The sequence below is a fragment of the Dama dama genome, chromosome 17, assembly GCF_033118175.1.
Source record: "Dama dama isolate Ldn47 chromosome 17, ASM3311817v1, whole genome shotgun sequence".
Taxonomy (NCBI): domain Eukaryota; kingdom Metazoa; phylum Chordata; class Mammalia; order Artiodactyla; family Cervidae; genus Dama; species Dama dama.
The window spans coordinates 27842463-27857733 of NC_083697.1; positions in this window are offsets into that span (position 1 = coordinate 27842463).

Consider the following 15271-nt stretch of genomic DNA (forward strand, 5'->3'; position numbering starts at 1 on the left):
CATTTTTTATTTAGTTTACTAAGATAATATTACAGCTTCTCTGATTAATATTTTAAGAAGTTTTGAAATTCTTTTCAGAAGAAGAAATTTCTCAATCCATAGATGTATCTGTCTCCTGTTAAATTAAGATTCTCTTTTGCTCCAACTCATCTCTTCTCAATATGACTTCTATATTATTAGCCAATTTTATTTTTTTCTAAGTAAAAATGCATAGCAGGGAAATAAAGAGTGTGTAGAAGTAAGAAGGAAAATATAATAAATCTGACTGCCACAGCTATTAAAATTAATTGCAAAGAAATAAAAGCAAGGGTAAAAGAATGTAAATGTGTCAACCATTTCTCAGAATACATATTTCTTGGTGACTCACACACATTGTATAGAATAAATACAGACCACATTCAGGGAGAAATAAATCTTGTTAGGAGAGCAGAAAAAGATGGTGCGTAGAGAGGACAACATTTAGTATTGCTCACCCAAGGATATTCACTGTAATACTCAAATTCCATCTGCACAAAGGTATGTGCAGGTAGGTATGTGTTTCTGTCTGTGTGTGTGTGCAATGCTAATACACATAGAGGTTACCTCACAGCCCTATAAATATTAAAAAATGAATATATTGAGAATGAGTGTCAATTCACACATTAATAACATCATCTCAACGAACAATAAAAGCAACCACCATTTATTGTATAAAATGTGATGATGTTTTGAGCTTTACATGCATTCTCTTTCTATCACTTTACCATCTCCATGGGGCAGGCAACATAAGAATTTTGAGGCTTAGATAGTATACTTTGCCAAATCTGCGCTTCCTGTACTTGAGAACATGGTTTTTCTTTAGCTTTGGAAACTTTTCAACCATAATTTCATCATCACTTGCATTTTCTACCCTTTCTCTCTTCCTTCTCCTTCTGAGACTCTGCCCATAATGTGAATATTAGCATGTTTGATGTCGTCTCACAGGTCCCTTATACTGTCCTCAGTTTCTAAAATTTGTTTTCTTTTTGCTGTTTTCATTGGGCACTTTCCATTATTTTATCTTCCAGATCACTTATGTGTTCTTCTATATCACCTAGTCTGCTGTCAATTCCTTCTAGTACGTTTTTCTTTTCACTTACTGTATTCTTCAGCTCTGACTGATTCTTCTTTACATTTTCTAGTTCTTTGTTAAAAATTCTCACGGCTTTCATCTATTCTTTCCCCAAGTTCAGCTAGCATTCTTATTACTAATGTTTTGAACTCTTCATCTCGTAAATTATTTATCTCTGCTTCATCAGTTGATTTTTCAGGGTTTTTGTTTCCCTGTTCTTTCATTTGAAACATATTGTTCTGTCTTCTCATTTTGTGTGAAACAGTTACCTGTCCCTGTCTTGAAGCTACGTCCTTGTTTGGGAGTGTCCCTACGCAGTCTACATGGACCCAGTGGCTTTGTTTGTGGGGCTGGATCTGAAGTGAGCCCAGTTCACGTCTTCATTGGGGTACTCTGGCAGCTGTCACTTTGATAGGAGATGGGATTGGAGATGAAGGGACCTGCGGCCAGCGCCAGGTGTGAGCTAGGGCTTCCCCTCTGCTCAGCGGTTGCTACCACACTATCGAGGGTGGCGTCTGGCCCCATGGTGCTGGAGCAGCAGTCCTGAGCGTCCAGTCTGAGCTTGTTCATTATCTCTAAGTGAGCACTCTCCTTCCCCCCAGCATGCCTTTGACCTGGAGGAGAGCAGGGCTGGAGCCAGAGGGCCCAGAGTGGGCTCTGCAAGCCAGTCAGGACACCAGGCAGCTCCTGATCCTTCTCCTCTGATCATTCCAGCAATGGCCACCCTTGCCCCATGCAGATACAGTGCTGGATTTAACCAACTCAGTCCCCTCACCAGTACATACTCTCCTTGGTACTGCCAGCCTTCACACTAGTGGGTATCTGTGCTGAGAAAGAGAAACTGGAGCCCTGAGGGAAATTGACCAGACCCCTGGGCAACTTCAATCTGCTTTACTCATCTTATTCCAGGCAGTAAGCGTGTGCATGCTCTTTTCACAAGCAGGGTCCTCGTTTTCTTACAGCCCTCCTGTAACTCTGACTGATTTTTCATCTGGCCGGTGCCAGACCCCAGGGCTGGGATGCCGGATATGTGCCAGAACCCCTCACTCCCCAGGGAGGAGCTCCAAGCCCAGGATATTCCCCTCCTCCACTGTGTTCCCTGCTAGGGGTGTGTGTCTCAACCTGATAGCTTCTCTTCTCTTCCTTCTCCACTCCGTGTGGATCTTTCTTCATAGCCTTGGATGTAGAAGCATCTTCCCACCAAGTCTCCAGTTTGTTTTCATGAGAGTTGCTTCACACGTAGATGTATCAATATTGCTAATGTGTTCATGAGGGAAGGTGAACTCAACTTCCTCCTACTCTAGCACCTTGATCCCTTCCCCCTTCTTTTCTGTATGTTAACTAAAAGTTTGTCTTCAGCATTTCTAGAGCTGATATTTTGTTTTGCTTTGTTTAAAAAAAATAATAGCAAAATTCAACTGAGTAAATTTGAAGATCTAACTGGCTTTATCAAAGGACTCATGCACTGGGTACCATCCTACCTAGTAAGTAGAAAGATTCTCTGAGAAGTTGTACAAAATAGAGGAGTTTTATAGAAGGATATGAGACAAGGAACTTATTACCCAGCCACCCCAAAAAGAAAGAGAGAGAATCATTTCTGGCCAGGCCATCGTCTTTTGGAGGAAGAGAAGATAATGACAAGGATATTCCCTCTTCTTCCTTTCGGAGCTGGAGAGGGCCCACGTGACAGGTTATCTCACTGATGCTGAACAGATAATTCCAGATTAGCCAGTTAAAATTACATTTCTGGAAAATTTTAAATTGCAATTAAATCTAAGTTTGTCAAGAAGGAGGGGATATATGTATCTTTATGGCTGACTTGCATTGTTGTACAGCAGAAAGTAATATAACATTGTAAAGCAATTATCCTCCATTTATTAATTAAGAAAAAAAAAGACCAGTGGACCCAGAGATTCAACTATCAGGTTGATGGTACAGGAATGTCTTTAGCTGATAAGCAATAATGAGTGTCACATGGCAAAAAAAATAAAAAGAAATCTAAGTTTGGTTCTTTGGGTTTTAGCACAAGTGACGCCATTTTGAACCTGTGGATTTTCCCTTTAACAGTTTCAATATTAGACATTTTTTGGTAATGATATCAGATAAAAGTTGAATGTTATCAACTTCCCCTATACTACATTATCAGAAAATTTAATTAAGAAATTCATACTTACAGTTGATTTCCTTAAAAAATTAAGTTGGGGGGGGGAGTGATTCCTTGGAAAACTGAGTCCTAAAATCTTTTTATATCTTTTTATATTTTTTAAATGTAACTTGAAAATATATTAGCATGAATTTTAGCCTTTTTAAGAAATGAGATAATGTAATCCTTGATTTTACTTATCTAAAATAAAATATGTCCAATTACAGCAATAAATTACAATATATTCTCTTCACTAGCCTCATAAGCATTAAGAAAGTTAAAAAGAAGCCCAAAATCGAGTTACTTGTGTTAAGCCCCACCTTGACTTAATACATAAAGTAACTCCAGTTTCAGCCTTTTTCCAAGAGTGGATATGCTGTTGTTTAGGTGCTAGGTCACATCCAACTCTTTGCAACCCCATGGAGTGTAGCCCATCAGGTTCCTCTGTCCATGGGATTTTCTAGGCAAGAATATTGGAGTGGGTTGCCACTTCCTTCTCCAGGGATCTTCCTTCCAAACCATGGATGAACCCACATTTCCTGCTTGGTAGGCAGATTCTTTACCACTGTGCCACCTGGGAAGCCAAGAGTGGAATTTTAAACCAATTGGTCTGGAATTTCCTGATCAACATTAGTGAACTAATCTACCTGATAAAACCCCCTGAAGGGAAGGTGGCCTTGCCTGAAATAATCCACTCTTATATTTCTTTGCCCCACCTTTCTGCCTATAAAGCCTTTCATTTTCCAAAGCTCCTGGGAGTGCCTTTCTACTTGTAGATGGGTTGCTGCCTGACTCATGAATTGTTGAATAAAACCAATTAGATCTTCAAACTTAGTTGCATTTTGTTTTGTAACAGGAAAGACAACTGCTTTGCTCCGCTTTTTAATTTCTCACTCAGTAAGATAAATGATAATGGTATAAACCTGAAGGAAGGACTTTGAGAAAATGAGATTATTCGCTCCCTTTTGGGATGGCTTTTCAATTCATCAACTCTAGTTTCTACCTTCTTAGCTCCTGGCATAGGTTCAACCACATTCAACTACTATATCTAACTTGAAGTTTTAGGTAGCATTTGTAGATGTATGATTATTGGCTTTTTTCCTCTAGGACAGCATGAATGATATTACAAAGTACATAACTCTGCTCCTATGCCTTTAAGGAAAATCTGTCCACCTCCTCTACCCAATAATTCACTTTAAGTTGAAGCCCAGTATCTGTTTATAGGTTCCTTTCTCCCATCTGTGTCAGATGAGTTGGATAGCTCCTTTTCTGCTGGTCTGTGCCTTCTGATCCTTATATCAACTTAAGTTGCTATAACCATGTATGACTTAAATGATAATTGAAGACTGAAGGTCAGAATACCTCTTCAGAAAAAACAAAAATTAGAACACAATTTGAAAATGATCAAGTTCTGAAAAAATTAGGTCAAAAAAAAAAAAAAACATCTATTTCCAACTCTAAAGATTAAATAAACTTCAAAACAAACAATTTCCCTGAGTCTGTAGGTATAACATAGCTTGCTTCATAAACTAAGAAGATTTGAGACAGAATTTTTTTTTCCAGTCCCTTCTTAGTCTTTGTCCCCTTTCTAGTATTGACCTGAAGTAAACAGATTCACCAGGTATTTCTCTAGCAAAGATGAGCTTATTTGGGATCAGCAGAAAATTGCAACTCAAAGTCTGCAATCATTGTGAGCTACCTGCAAGTCCCTCCCAATGGCAAGGGAAGAACACTTATAGAGGTAAAAGGAAGTGTGGAGGGTTCTAGTAAGTGGAGTCTATGGCTTTTCATTGGCTGAGGCCTTGCCAGGAAAAAAGAGTTGTTCCTCTACTTTCATAGCAGGGCATGACAGCTCCCCTATCTGATCTCCCAACTCTATCTAGTTAGAATTTCTGTTTATTAATTTTTAACACTAGGAAGGGAAAACTAGCCTAGTAAGGGTAAACTTCTAATAAAGAAAAACCAATCTGCTAGTAAGACACTGCCTCCTTAGTAAGACTAGTGAAAATGGAGGTGGGATCAATTTTTTAAAAATCTCTTGTGCCTTTAGTGGGACAGGAAGAAAAACAATTCTCGAGTAGAGGATATAGGCACTGAAGTGCAACAAACTTTGCCTTTCCAAAATATGCCTCTTTCCGTAAAGATTATCTTGAGCTCATACGGGAAAGAATCTGCCTGCAATACAGGGGAGCTGGGTTCGATCCCTGGGTCAGGAAGATCCCCTGAAGGAGGAAATGACAACCCACTCCAGTATTCTTGCCTGGAGAACTCTGTGGACAGAGGAGCCTGGGGAGCTACAGTCCATGCGGTCACAAAGAGTCAGACATGACTGAACGACTAACACTTATTCTTTATATTACTTAATTACTTGTATCTTGAGCTGGATGTTTCTAAGAAACATGAGTGAGTAAAAGTTGCTCAGTCATGTCTGACTCTTTGTGACCCCATGGACTGTAGCCTGCCAGGCTCCTCTGTCCATGGAATTCTCCAGGCCAGAATACTGGAGCGGGAAGCCACTCCTTTGTACAAGGGATCTTTCCAACCCAGGGATCAGACCCAGGTCTCCCACACTGCAGGCAGATTCTTTACTGTCTGAGCCACAGGGAAGTCCAAGAAACATGAGACATAGGAGAATATCTGAGAACTGAGTGGAGGTTACCCTCTGGCAAGGGACACTTACCTTTATTAGGAACTCTCCATTTGTAATGATGTCTTCCTCCCCATTGGAGAAGAAAACGGCAACTGACTCCAGTATTCTTCCCTGGGAAATCCCATAGACAGAGGAGCCTGGCAGGTTACAGTCCATGGGATCGCAAAGAGTTGGACACAACTGAGTGACTAACACACACACTTCCTCTCCATAACAGGAAGAGGAAGACGACTAAGTGAAAAGTGAAAGTGTTAGTCACTCAATCGTGTCCAACTGTTTGTGATCCCATGGACTATAGCCTGCCAGGCTCCCCTGTCTATGGAATTTTCCAGGCAAGAATACCAGGGTGGGTTGCCATTCCCTTCTCTAGGGCATCTTCCTGACCCGGGGATCAAACCCAGCTCTCCTGCATTGCAGGCAGATTCTTAACCATCTGAGCTACCAGGGAAGCCCAGAAATTCATAACAGTGGAGACAGCAACTGACTTAAATCTGCAAAACAATGTTACCCTTATTAACTGTTCTTTGCCTAATTACCTGCCATAGCTGGCTTACCTCCCTTACCAGCATCATTTTGTCTTTAGCTAGAGAAGATATTTAAGGTGGTGGCTTGGGTCACTTGGTGAGTTACTCAGTTTTCTTAGGCCTCGCTCACTGATGCAGGAGGTATACGTTACTAAACCTCTGTTTGTTTGTCGCATGTTAATCTGTCTTTATACTACTGGGACATGTTTCAGCTAAGGACCTAGAAGATAAAGTAAAAATTAGTGTTACTCCCCCATAACATGAAAAAAAAAAAATGTTAGCATGTCCCAGCACAATTCTGGTTTAACAATGTGTTTTTGGTACAAAATAATTTGTTAAAATTGATACTGCCAGGTAGTTGATTGGCCATAGTGTGTGCTAAAGTCATATATATATATATATTTGCTTGTGCATGGAAAATCACGAAGTAAGCCACAAGTTCCAATACTTTGGGAGTTTCTTCCCAGCCATATTTGTGATTCAAATTACACCAAAACAGAGGAAAATTGCAAGCTTTGTGAGACAGTGTGCTGAAGTTGTAAAGTCCTTGATACTGAGTTCAAAATTTGACTAGAATACAAGGAACTTTTACTCAAATTTGCTAACAAAGAAGACTGTGTTTAGTTTTGTTGTGCTAATATTGGTCTTAACAGTGGTCCTAGGAGGAGCAAATGAGTCCCTGGGTGTTAGCTAATAAAATCCCTGTGGCTTTTGGTGTTGAGTTCAATCTCATTTCTACTACATAGGAATTATCTGAGTTTGAGAAAAACAGCAAATGTTTTCTGGGAGTCCTAAATTCCAAAACCTCCATTTCATCAGGGAATGCAATGAAATGATCCAAATGAAATACAATCGACCTGGTAGCCCGGCTGCTTTTCTTTAATTACTACTTCAATGCATATTGAAGTATAATTTGTTAATGAATTTAAGCAGCTGGAATGAGTGGTCAAAGTCTTCATCTTTAGCCTTGCGTATGAATTTTTCTGCAGCTATAATTATGGGTTATAAAATGGCAAGCAACCATATTTATGGATTGTTTGGAAGAAAGAAATTTTCCTCTACTCTTCTAGTTCTTCTGGATGGTTTAATTATATTGACATGAGACAGATTAACAGGAGAAAATCAGACAAAAATTTAATAACACATACACAGATGAGACTCGGGAAAGCTAAGTGACTCTCCAAAATGAATAGAAGCCTCACCTCAAATGTCATCTTCAGACAAAATAGGACATTGGGGATAGTGGTTTGGGGCTTTAGAGAGGAGGAATTCACATGGAGAAGGAAAAGCAAATGTTTGGAACACAAATATTTGCTGGGTCCTGCAGGGACAATTTAGTTCAACACAGAGTGGATTCTGATCTCTATGCCTCACTGGGTTGCCCCCACCACACCCAGCCCATATTTCTCTGGAGAGAGCCCTAAACAAGAAAATCTTCCTGAGCCTTCTGTTTCTTAAAAGCAATCAACCTAAATTAATCCTCATGTCAAAGAGACACATTCTGGGCTCACAAATTTTGCTCCCCTACAGTGTGTTCTTGGATCAGTCACATCACTACATGGGTTGTGGTAAGAATCTGGACAATTATTGTCCCTGTTTTTAGCGAACTTACAAGTCTAATGGGACAAACACTTTCGGTACTTTAATAATTTTCCTCCAGTAGTTTAATATTTGCTCTGATTCTATTCAGTTAGAATATATTTGAAACACATGCTGAACAACCACTATGTGCTCTACTCCAAGAAAATAACTGATATCTTTCATTTTTTTAATTTGTAGTTTCCCAGTTCCTAAAAAGGATTTAGGACTTGTCCTATGGCTCAGTGATAAAGAATCTGCCTGCCAGTGCAGGAGACACAGGAAATGTGAATTCGATCCCTGGGTCGGGAAGATCCCCTGGAGTGGGAAATGACAACCCACTCCAGTACTCTTGCCTGGAAAACACTATGGACAGAAAAGCCCAGTGGGCTACAGTCCATGGGGTGGCAAAGAGTTGGATGAGAGACTGAGTATGAGCCCAAAGACAAATAAAAACGATTTCCGGCAGTAAGTTGATTGATTAAGTCCATCACTTATTTAATCAAAAGGATATTGCTAACCGGGTTTTCCCCACAAATATACCTTAAGTAGTTAGCAAATCATGCCATTAAACTGGTGATTTTAGGGCACAAACATCCTGCAGCACCATGTTTAGTAAGTGCTTTTCTTTGTTTCACTCATAGTTCTTACAAAATTGCATACTTAAGTGATGCCTATGCTGACATTTTTTTTTTCATTTATTTTTATTAGTTGGAGGCTAATTACTCTACAATATTGTAGTGGTTTTTGTCATACATTGACATGAATCAGCCATGGATTTACATGTATTCCCTATCCCGATCCCCCCTCCCACCTCCCTCTCCACCCGATTCCTCTGGGTCTTCCCAGTGCACCAGGCCCGAGCACTTGTCTCATGCATCCAACCTGGGCTGGTGATCTGTTTCACCCTAGATAATATACATGTTTCGATGCTGTTCTCTCGAAACAAAAGTCTACAAGCAATAAATGCTGGAGAGGGTGTGGAGAAAAGGGAATCCTCTTACTCTGTTGATGGGAATGAAAACTAGTACAGCCACTATGGAGAACAGTGTGGAGATTTCTTAAAAAATTGGAAATAGAACTGCCATATGACCCAGCAATCCCACTTCTGGGCATACACACCGAGGAAACCAGATCTGAAAGAGACACGTGCACCCCAATGTTCATCACAGCACTGTTTATAATAGCCAGGACATGGAAGCAACCTAGATGCCCATCAGCAGAAAAATGGATAAGGAAGCTGTGGTACATATGCTGACATTTTTTAAGTTAAGTATTTTAAATGGGTCATACCTGATTGTTGAGAAAAACTATAGGTTAATTAATACTTCTATTATTTTGTATTGAAAGTTACTTGTTTTTTTTTTTTTCCATTAATTTTTATTAGTTGGAGGCTAATTACTTTACAATATTGTAGTGGTTTTTGCCATACATTGACACGAATCAGCCATGGATTTACATGTATTCCCCATCCCGATCCCACCTCCCGCCTCCCTCTCCACCCCATCCCTCTGGGTCTTCCCAGTGCACCAGCCTTGAGCACTTGTCTCATGCATCCAACCTGGGCTGGTGATCTGTTTCACCCTTGATAGTATACTTGTTTCAATGCTGTTCTCTCTGAACATCCCACCCTTGCCTTCTCCCACAGAGTCTAAAAGTCTGTTCTGTACATCTGTGTCTCTTTTTCTGTTTTGCATATAGGGTTATCGTTACCATCTTTCTAAATTCCATATATATGCATTAGTATACTGTATTGGTCTTTATCCTTCTGGCTTCACTCTGTATAATGGGCTCCAGTTTCATCCATTTCATTAGAACTGATTCAAATGAATTCTTTTTAATGGCTGAGTAATATTCCATAGTGTATATGTACCACAGCTTCCTTATCCTGAAAGTTACTTGTATACATCTGTTACATTTTTTTTTTTTAATCTGAAACTTGAGACAAGATTTTGCTTAAAGATGTTAGTATTGAAGCTCAAAGCAAACAAAAATGATGCACCAAAAAATCAAACAAGAACAATTCCAAAGAACTCTATAAAACTACACAGGTAGAGAATGGTTTTAGCATTGAAATTTCTGTATAGAACAATATTTTAAATATTGAGAATGGTTTATCATTTTCAATTACTTCTTATTATTTGTCTTATCTCTTCACATTAAATCACAGCTCCCTTAAGATTGTCTTTTATTTCAGTTCTTATTCTGGAGCACTAGAACTCTGCTTCACATCAATAGTGTCCAAATCACTGATCATCAACTACCCCCCTCCCCCCACCCCTCTGGGGAATTGTGAAAATACAAGTGAGATTCAAGATCCCACAGACACCCTTAGAGATTTTGAATAAATCAGTCTGCAGGGAATCACAGGAAGAGGCCACAGAAGTTCCACGGAGAAATTTGATGGCCAGCCATAGAACTGGTTTACAGCACATAGAACATGGTTTATGGCCACAAGTTGTGCTGCTGTTGGGGCCCAGGGCAGACAGCCAGACCCCAAATATGCCTCAGCAGCACGCTGATTATTTTGGATTAAAGTTACTGCAGATGGGGATTGCAGCCAGGAAATTAAAAGACGCTTACTCCTTGGAAGGAAAGTTATGACCAACCTAAACAGCATATTAAAAAGCAGAGACATTACTTTGCCAACAAAGGTCCATCTAGTCAAGGCTATGGTTTTTCCAGTGGTCATATATGAATGTGAGAGTTGGACTATAAAGAAAGCTGAGGGCCGAAGAATTGATGTTTTTGAACTGTGGTATTGGAGAAGACTCTTGAGAGTCCCTTGGACTGCAAGGAGATCCAACCAGTCCATCCTAAAGGAGATCAGTCCTGGGTGTTTATTGGAAGGACTGATACTGAAGCTGAAACTCCAATACTTTGGCCACCTCATGCGAAGAGCTGACTCATTTTAAAAGGCCCTGATGCTGGGAGGGATTGAGGGCAGGAGGAGAAGGGGACGACAGAGGATGAGATGGCTGGATGGCATCACCGACTCAATGGACATGGGTTTGGGTGGACTCCAGGAGTTGGTGATGGACAGGGAAGCCTGGCGTGCTGCGGTTCCTGGGGTCACAAAGAGTCGTACACGACTGAGCGACTGAACTAAACTGAACTGAAAGTTACTTAAGAAAGAGCTAATGAAAGCGGGACACTCTGACTCCCTGAAAGCAGGAAATAAATCTCAGGTGAAAGGTGCTCTCCCTGTATCTGGAGATAGAAAGACACGCACTGCCAGAGACAGGAAACTAGGACAAAAAGCCTCTATAAACAAACTTTGTCACTTCTCTAATTTGCTACCTCAAGCCCAAACTTTTATCAGACTCATCACTAACTGAGCACCCCAAACCTAAGTTTCTTTATCCTATCATTCCTCATAAGTTAATTGGCTTTTTGTCTAAAAAGTATAAAAGCTAACTGCTTTGGCCAATTCTTGGGTCCTATTTCTATGAGACCTCTGTGTGCACAAATTTGTTTCTTTTTCTCCTGTTATTCTGTTTTATGTCAATTTTATTACTAGCCCAGTCACAAGAACACAAAAGATATAGAGGGGGAAATTCCTCCTTCTCAACCCTGTCTTGTCATTTTCATATTAAGTATCAATATAATAATACATTAATGTTTGTTATGTATAAAGTGACATCATTTGACTTGATTTAAAATCTAGGCATTTTCACCAGCAATGACCTTAATTTCCTAGCTATTAAGACTAATTTCTATTATTCTACTTTAAGTAAATATAACTTAATAAAAGTGACAACATCTACCTCAGATATCTTGGACATGTTAACATAGTTTCACTTAAGGTTGAAAAAAACTTTCCCCCACAATATTTTATACTTTTGTTTTGACTTCTTTAAAGAATCCTCCTGCAATGCGGGAGACCTGGGTTCGATTCCTGGGTTGGAAAGATCCTCTGGAGAAGGAAATGGCTACCCACTCCAGTATTCTGGCCAGGAGAATTCCATGGACTGTTTAGTCCATGGGGTCACAAAAGAGTCGGACAGGACTGAGCAACTTTCACTCTATCAAAAAGATTTTCTTTCCTTTTTTTAATACATAAGTGAAAATGCCCTGCTCATTTAATCTCAAATTTCTGCTTTAGGATTCTGGCATATTCATCTAACTTTACCTCTACTCTTCAAAATTATATACAGCAACTGTGCTGTGCTGTTGGAACTCAGCCGTGTCCAACTCTTTGCGACCCCATGGACTATAGTCCACCAGGCTCCCCTGTCCATGGAATTCTCCAGGCAAGAATACTGGAGTGGGTTGTCATTTCCTACTCCAGGGGATCTTCCCAACCCAGGAATTGAACCAGGTTCTCCTGCATTGCAGATGGATTCTTTACCAGCTGAGCTACCAGGGAAGCCCATATAGCAACTACGTAAGATTAAAAATAAGGTTATTAACAAGCCACTTTATTTATGATTGAGGTTTGGCTGCTATAACAGACAATCAAAATAATATAAAATTCTTCAAAATAGGAGTTCATTTTGCTTCTTTGCTTCACGTAACAGTTTGGACATAAGAAGTCCAAGCTGGTCTGCTAACTGCCTGAGAGCAGATACCCTGGCTCTTTCTGTCTTATTTCCATTAACTTTTGGCATGGCTCTTATCAATGACAAATTTATGAACAGCTAATCTAAGAAAGAGATGGAACATTTTACATGAGTCAACCTGAAGATTACAACCCAGAAGACAGTTTTTCAGGAAGCTCTGACTGTTCTGAAGAGGTAATGGTGGGAGAGGGGAGGATAGTATGTATGTGATTTTGGCAAAGGGATACATGCAATCAAACACACACCTCAGTAAAAGGTTTTTGCTATTCCAAAGGGACAAATATCTTACTTAATGGTTTTATTTTCATACTGTTGAAAGCTGAGCACAGAAGAATTGATGCTTTTGAACTGTGGTGTTGGAGAAGACTCAAGAGTCCCTTGGACTGCAAGGAGGTCCAACCAGTCCATCCTAAAGGAGATGAGTCCTGGGTGTTCATTGGAAGGACTGATGTTGAGGCTGAAACTCCAATATTTTGGCCACCTGATGCAAATAGCTGACTCATTGGAAAAGACCCTGTTTCTGGGAAAGATTGAGGGCAGGAGAAGGGGACGACAGAGGATGAGATGGTTGATGGCATCACTGACTCAATGGACATGGGTTTGGGTGGACTCCGGGAGCTGGTGATGGACAGGGAGGCCTGGCGTGCTGTCGGACATGACTGAGTGACTGAACTGAACTGAACTTAATGGTTTTATTGCTTTTATAAGGGTGGAAAGATGGAAGAAGTGAGTTCATAAAAATTTCCCCCGCAATTATCTAACGGGCCAATTCTGCCAGTTTTCCCAAAGCACAAAGTGTCTCATCCTGATTTTCCCTTTGAATTCTTTTTAGGATGTATTAAATACAGGTCAGTGACTGCAGTGGCTACTTGATTCTTGCAGAACCAGATGGTGGGCAACACTCAAAACCCCCTCCCTTCTGGTATTAATTTCAACCAAGTTTGGGAGGCATTTTGTGACCAGCTGTCCCACAGCACTAGGAATTCTCATTCCCAGATCAGGGGGATTTCACTGATAGATCACTCCGTGTGCTGTTACTGCACCAGGCCCTGTTAACAGTAGCCAAAGCCTCTGGGCTGCCTGTTTTACTGGTCTGTTATGATCCAGAAACTGGTTCCCTCTTGCTCCTTCCCATACCTAGAGTTACATTATTAAAATCACTGATATTATAAAACTATATATTTGATCAATCATTTCAAGTTGCCTAGTCATCATTATTTTAATAGATGCTCAGTCATATATTTGGTAATGAAAGAAATGATAATCTTATAAAACAGACAAAATACAATTAATACAGCTAACAACATTAATCAGGTCATAAGTGAATATTTAAGCTAAGGACTTTGATTAGGTGTGGCTCTATCCCCAGGTCGTCTGGCCCAGTCTGTTCTGTACCAGTCACTACCTTTAAAGGAAATGATATACTGGCATTGTGCACAAAGTTCATCAAAGGTATCTGCATGTACAAGGCAAGTGGTGGGTCACTGTGACCCCTTACTGCATTGAGAAAGGATTGTTATCTTCTAAGGAGCTACATGGCTGGTGTCAGACGAAAAACTGATCTCTATGGTTGACCAGGTATTCTGCCATGCGGGAGGTCTGGTTAATGTGTAATGCCGATGCACAAAACACAGTAGAGGGCAGAGAGGAGGCCTAAATGGACAGAGGAAAATTTTATGTTTAAATTTTTCTTATCTTGACTTAAGATATGAATTTTATTTCATCACTTCCATCTACCTGCTCCCAGAATGCTTCACCACAACCACACTTCAGCCAGTGAAAACGGAGCAGGGACACGGGACAGTGCCTACCTTCTCTTTAAAAACACAGCCTGGAAGTCACACACATCACTTCTGTTCACACTTCTTTGGCCTGAATGCAGTTACATCAGCATACCTAGCAGCAAAGGAGACTGAGAAATCTAGCCTTTAGTTGGGCAGTCATGTACTCAGTTAGAAATTATGTTATTGAGGAAAAAAAGAAGAATGGATATTAGTGGGTGAGTAGTGGTCTTTACCATCCATCAAGAGTAGGATACTTTAACTACATGAGAAGAAAATTGCCCCTTTTCTTCATAGGCTCATATTAAAAAAGACAAAATCTTCCATTTAATATGATATTAATGCAGTAACTGAATATATTGGTTTTTATTCAAATGATAAAGTATTCTTATTATATGTACATTCATTTTGCTAGGTACTAAAAAGCTCACAAAGATATAAAAAGTATAATTATAGCTCTCAAGGAGTTTATAATAATGGCCGACATGGGTTGAAAGGCATAAAACTAACATGAGCATTTACATAATTAAGTCAGAAAACTAAATAAGGCAAGTGCCATCAGAAATATGCAATGATGCTGGTGAGGGGTAGTTTGAGAGAAATGAAAGTTTGTATTTAGTTATAGAATTCATAAAAGGATAAAATAGTACTTGAAGAATGGTTCTAGATCTTAAGGCAGAAAAGAAAGAGGACATGAAAAGGCCATACTTTAAAGATGGAAAGCTTTAAAATCATTTGAGGTAGAAGTAACTCATTTTTATTGTCTCAGAGGAGTAGCGGTAAGAGATGAGGTCAAATTGCTGGTTAATAAGCATAAGGTGGATAACCTTAAATGTGAGGCCTTTACAATCCATTTCAAAAGGAATTAGGAGCTAGTGAAAGTTTAAAATGAGGCATAGCTTGTAATCCACTCAATAGAAGAACTCTATTTTATTCATTTCTA